At 45.5% G+C, this 6,000-nt stretch overlaps 1 protein-coding gene across 1 annotated transcript in view; it reads right to left on the reverse strand.

Moving 5' to 3' along the window:
* LOC128697081 (solute carrier family 35 member F3) overlaps positions 1 to 5,405 on the reverse strand; it is a 206,575-nt gene extending 201,170 nt beyond the window's left edge. Inside the window, exon 1 of the mRNA XM_070095178.1 lies at positions 5,063 to 5,405. The gene's annotated coding sequence lies outside the window, so the exon portion shown is untranslated. The remainder of the gene's footprint in view (positions 1 to 5,062) is intronic.
* Between the last annotated feature and the right edge of the window lie 595 nt (positions 5,406 to 6,000).

A 6,000-nucleotide genomic window follows, 5' to 3' on the forward strand; every position in this document is an offset into this window, starting at 1 on the left:
CAGTGAGTCAAGTAAAAAACAACCCACTAACTGTACCATTGAGTCAGGTCACTAACAACCCACTAACTGTACCTGTGAGTCAGGTCACTAACAACCCACAAACTGTACCAGTGAATCAGGTCACTAACAACCCACTAACTGTACCTGTGAGTCAGGTCACTAACCCACTAACTGTACCAGTGAATCAGATCACTAACAACCCACTAACTGTACCTGTGAGTCAGGTCACTAACAACCCACTAACTGTACCAGTGAGTCAGGTCACTAACAACCCACTAACTGTGCCAGCGAATCAGGTCACTAACAACCCACTAACTGTACCAGTGAGTCAGGTCACTAACAACCCACTAACTGTACCAGTGAATCAGGTCACTAACAACCCACTAACTGTACCTGTGAGTCAGGTCACTAACAACCCACTAACTGTACCAGTGAATCAGGTCACTAACAACCCACTAACTGTACCTGTGAGTCAGGTCACTAACAACTCACTAACTGCACCAGTGAATCTGGTCACTAACAACCCACTAACTGTACCAATGAATCGGGTTGCTAACAACCCACTAACTGTACCAGCGAATCAGGTCACTAACAACCCACTAACTGTACCTGTGAGACAGGTCACTAACAACCCACTAACTGTACCAGTGAATCAGGTCACTAACAACCCACTAATTGTACCTGTGAGTCAGGTCACTAACAACCCACTAACTGTACCAGTGAATCAGGTCACTAGCAACCCACTAACTGTACCTGTGAGTCACGTCACTAACAACCCACTAACTGTACCTGAGTCAGGTCACTAACAACCCTCTAACTACCAGTGAATCAGGTCACTAACAACCCACTAACTGTACCTGTGAGTCAGGTCACGAACCCACTAACTGTACCAGTGAATGAGGTCACTAACAACCCACTAACTGTACCAGTGAATCAGGTCACTAACAACCCATTAACTGTACCAGCGAATCAGGTCACTAACAACCCACTAACTGTACCTGTGAATCAGGTCACTAACAACCCACTAACTGTACCAGTGAATCAAGTCACTAACAACCCACTAACTGTACCTGTGAGTCAGGTCACTAACAACCCACTAACTGTACCAGTGAATCAGGTCACTAACAACCCACTAAATGTACCTGTGAGTCACGTCACTAACCCACTAACTGTACCAGTGAATCAGATCACTAACAACCCACTAACTGTACCTGTGAGTCAGGTCACTAACAACCCACTAACTGTACCAGTGAGTCAGGTCACTAACAACCCACTAACTGTACCAGTGAGTCAGGTCACTAACAACCCACTAACTGTACCAGTGAATCAGGTCACTAACAACCCACTGACTGTACCAGTGAATCAGGTCACTAACAACCCACTAACTGTACCTGTGAGTCAGGTCACTAACAACCCACTAACTGCACCAGTGAATCAGGTCACTAACAACTCACTAACTGTACCTGAGTCAGGTCACTAACAACCCACCAACTACCAGTGAATCAGGTCACTTACAACCCACTAACTGTACCTGTGAGTCAGGTCACTAACAACCCACTAACTGTACCAGTGAATCAGGTCACTAACAACCAACTAACTGTACCAGCGAATCAGGTCGCTAACAACCCACTAACTGTACCAGCGAATCAGGTCACTAACAACCCACTAACTGTACCTGTGAGTCAGGTCTCTAACAACCCACTAACTGTACCAGTGAATCAGGTCACTAACAACCCACTAACTGTACCTGTGAGTCAGGTCACTAACAACCCACTAACTGTACCAGTGAATCAGGTCACTAACAACCCACTAACTGTACCAGTGAGTCAAGTAAAAAACAACCCACTAACTGTACCATTGAGTCAGGTCACTAACAACCCACTAACTGTACCTGTGAGTCAGGTCACTAACAACCCACTAACTGTACCAGTGAATCAGGTCACTAACAACCCACTAACTGTACCTGTGAGTCAGGTCACTAACCCACTAACTGTACCAGTGAATCAGATCACTAACAACCCACTAACTGTACCTGTGAGTCAGGTCACTAACAACCCACTAACTGTACCAGTGAGTCAGGTCGCTAACAACTCACTAACTGTGCCAGCGAATCAGGTCACTAACAACCCACTAACTGTACCAGTGAGTCAGGTCACTAACAACCCACTAACTGTACCAGTGAATCAGGTCACTAACAACCTACTAACTGTACCTGTGGGTCAGGTCACTAACAACCCACTAACTGTACCAGTGAATCAGGTCACTAACAACCCACTAACTGTACCTGTGAGTCAGGTCACTAACAACTCACTAACTGCACCAGTGAATCAGGTCACTAACAACCCACTAATTGTACCTGTGAGTCAGGTCACTAACAACCCACTAACTGTACCAGTGAATCAGGTCACTAACAACCCACTAATTGTACCTGTGAGTCAGGTCACTAACAACCCACTAACTGTACCAGTGAATCGGGTTGCTAACAACCCACTAACTGTACCAGCGAATCAGGTCACTAACAACCCACTAACTGTACCTGTGAGTCAGGTCACTAACAACCCACTAACTGTACCAGTGAATCAGGTCACTAACAACCCACTAATTGTACCTGTGAGTCAGGTCACTAACAACCCACTAACTGTACCAGTGAATCAGGTCACTAGCAACCCACTAACTGTACCTGTGAGTCACGTCACTAACAACCCACTAACTGTACCTGAGTCAGGTCACTAACAACCCTCTAACTACCAGTGAATCAGGTCACTAACAACCCACTAACTGTACCTGTGAGTCAGGTCACGAACCCACTAACTGTACCAGTGAATGAGGTCACTAACAACCCACTAACTGTACCAGTGAATCAGGTCACTAACAACCCATTAACTGTACCAGCGAATCAGGTCACTAACAACCCACTAACTGTACCTGTGAATCAGGTCACTAACAACCCACTAACTGTACCAGTGAATCAAGTCACTAACAACCCACTAACTGTACCTGTGAGTCAGGTCACTAACAACCCACTAACTGTACCAGTGAATCAGGTCACTAACAACCCACTAAATGTACCTGTGAGTCAGGTCACTAACCCACTAACTGTACCAGTGAATCAGATCACTAACAACCCACTAACTGTACCTGTGAGTCAGGTCACTAACAACCCACTAACTGTACCAGTGAGTCAGGTCACTAACAACCCACTAACTGTACCAGTGAGTCAGGTCACTAACAACCCACTAACTGTACCAGTGAATCAGGTCACTAACAACCCACTGACTGTACCAGTGAATCAGGTCACTAACAACCCACTAACTGTACCTGTGAGTCAGGTCACTAACAACCCACTAACTGCACCAGTGAATCAGGTCACTAACAACTCACTAACTGTACCTGAGTCAGGTCACTAACAACCCACCAACTACCAGTGAATCAGGTCACTTACAACCCACTAACTGTACCTGTGAGTCAGGTCACTAACAACCCACTAACTGTACCAGTGAATCAGGTCACTAACAACCAACTAACTGTACCAGCGAATCAGGTCGCTAACAACCCACTAACTGTACCAGCGAATCAGGTCACTAACAACCCACTAACTGTACCTGTGAGTCAGGTCACTAACAACCCACTAACTGTACCAGTGAATCAGGTCACTAACAACCCACTAACTGTACCTGTGAGTCAGGTCACTAACAACCCACTAACTGTACCAGTGAATCAGGTCACTAACAACCCACTAACTGTACCTGTGAGTCAGGTCACTAACAACTCACTAACTGTACCAGTGAATCAGGTCACTAACAACCCACTAACTGTACCAGTGAATCAGGTCACTAACAACCCACTAACTGTACCTGTGAGTCAGGTCACTAACAACCCACTAACTGTACCAGTGAATCAGGTCGCTAACAACCTACTAACTGTACCAGCGAATCAGGTCACTAACATCCCACTAACTGTACCTGTGAGTCAGGTCACTAACAACCCACTAACTGTACCAGTGAATCAGGTCACTAACATCCCACTAACTGTACCTGTGAGTCAGGTCACTAACAACCCACTAACTGTACCTGTGAGTCAGGTCACTAACAACCCACTAACTGTACCTGTGAGTCAGGTCACTAACAACCCACTAACTGTACCTGTGAGTCAGGTCACTAACAACCCACTAACTGTACCTGTGAGTCAGGTCACTAACAACCCACTAACTGTACCTGTGAATCAGGTCACTAACAACCCACTAACTGTACCTGTGAGTCAGGTCACTAACAACCCACTAACTGTACCTGTGAGTCAGGTCACTAACAATCCACTAACTGTACCTGTGAGTCAGGTCACTAACAACCCACTAACTGTACCTGTGAGTCAGGTCACTAACAACCCACTAACTGTACCTGTGAGTCAGGTCACTAACAACCCACTAACTGTACCTGTGAATCAGGTCACTAACAACCCACTAACTGTACCTGTGAGTCAGGTCACTAACAACCCACTAACTGTACCTGTGAGTCAGGTCACTAACAACCCACTAACTGTACCTGTGAATCAGGTCGCTAACAACCCACTAACTGTACCAGCGAATCAGGTCACTAACATCCCACTAACTGTACCAGCGAATCAGGTCACTAACAACCCACTAACTGTACCAGTGAATCAGGTCACTAACAACCCACTAACTGTACCTGTGAACTCACATCTCTGCTCTATAAGACTTCAGTTATTTCATTATTTTTACTGTCGCTTAACGGAGGGAAATAACAGTTCAACATTACTGGCAATTGTCACTCTGATTAAATTGCACGTGAAGATATCAAATCTTTCTTGCGATCTTTATTGCGTTTAAGAAGGATAGAAATATAATTTGAGAATCAATTCGGTTTAAAAATCGCTATAACTTCCTTTAAGCTCACGTTATTTATGTAAAGTTATAGAGAAGATATGAAATTAGTCACGATTACACTAAGGGAATACAAGATAGCAACCGGTTCTGAACCGGTCGTGTACCTGAATAATTGAACGTAACCTATTCTTGAGATTGGTGACGTCACAATAAGGTTCTTACCTTGGTAGTTGGGTAGATTCTGTCTTGAGAGTGAAGGAGAGGAGCTTGGAGGGTCAGGGCCTCCCTTGCTTCCTGGTGAAGAGATGCTCAGCTCCCGGAGATGAGGATGCTGCCATCTCCTGCCTCAACAACCACAAAAATGTATATATATGTAAATATCCCTGTCACTGTCAATACTGCTCAGGTGCTCGGATCTTAATACTTTTCTGGCCTGATTGTTGCAGGTGTGACACTGTTGGTGGTACAGGTGAGGGAGGAGTATAGATAAGAGCCACAGGTGGGGAGAGAGAGAGAGCGCTGCGTGCACTCCTAAACACTCTCAGCGGTGCACTGAGCTTCAACCCTCCCTCACATTTCTCAGTCACCTCTTTCACGCTAATGTATTTCTCATATAGTTCGAAGCTAAAAGAAAAATCACGTCACACAGCACTAGTGGTAGTGAATATTGATCATACGTGGAAAATACATTCCTGCCTCGGGATTCCATCAGTACCGTAGTGTGGAGAATATTATATTCCCTTGCAGTCAATATTATTGATATTACCGCCTCCTACACCGTATTCTCGGACGTAATATGGAAGGTTATTATTTTTATATTAATCAGAGTAGCGCTTACCTCATAATGGGTAAACACATGAGAAGAATGGAAGGCAACCAGGTTCGATAAAAGGGAGGTCAGGTCCCTTTAACTCATTCAAGATCATTTCAACTGGATCAAGGCACATCCTTCCCTTGAGAGCATAATTACAGAACATCAACAGCCACAGCCGCATTCATTGTTTCAAATATTCTTTTCTTCCAGCTGGCACATGCGCCAGCCTTGGCACCCCCTGGGGCACAGTGCCAGCTGCGCCGCCCAGCAACCAGTAGCAACGCAGGAAGCACGCCAGGAAGGGGTTGCTATTGGTGGAGGCCGCGGCCCTGTGGCCATCAGAGCC

Source organism: Cherax quadricarinatus, chromosome 49 (genome assembly GCF_038502225.1).
Source record: "Cherax quadricarinatus isolate ZL_2023a chromosome 49, ASM3850222v1, whole genome shotgun sequence".
Taxonomy (NCBI): Eukaryota; Metazoa; Arthropoda; class Malacostraca; order Decapoda; family Parastacidae; genus Cherax; species Cherax quadricarinatus.